Here is a 542-nt window from a genome sequence, read left to right as displayed (position 1 = left end):
CTTCGTCCACGTCCACGTCCGTTCCACTTTCCTCGACCACGGCCATGATGGCCATTTCCTTGGACGTGGTTGGACTCTTTATTGTCCTCTGTCGTGTGTGCTTCAGGTAGTGGAGCTGATCCAAGAGGTCTCATCTGACTGTTTCTCATCAATAATTCATTGTTCTGCTCAGCGAGCAAGAGACAAGAAATAAGATTAGCATAGGTCTTGAAACCTTTCTTACGGTACTGTTGTTGTAACAGCACATTGCTTGCATGGAAAATGAAAAAGGTTTTCTCAAGCATATCCTGATCCGTAATACTTTCACCACACAGTTTCAATTTAGAAACAATCTTAAACAATGCAGAGTTATACTCGTCCACAAACTTATAATCTTGGATCCTGAGATTCGTCTAATCAAACCGAGCTTTTGGTAAGATCACTGTTCTCTAGTGATCATATCTCGATTTCAATTCTGTCCAAAGATCTAGTGAATTCTCAATGGTTAGATACTGATCCTTGAGACTCTCAGCTAGATGATGACGAATGATCAAGATGGCTCT

Source organism: Brassica oleracea, unplaced genomic scaffold (genome assembly GCF_000695525.1).
Source record: "Brassica oleracea var. oleracea cultivar TO1000 unplaced genomic scaffold, BOL UnpScaffold00795, whole genome shotgun sequence".
NCBI lineage: Eukaryota > Viridiplantae > Streptophyta > Magnoliopsida > Brassicales > Brassicaceae > Brassica > Brassica oleracea.
Note: the sequence above shows the minus strand (reverse complement) of the source record.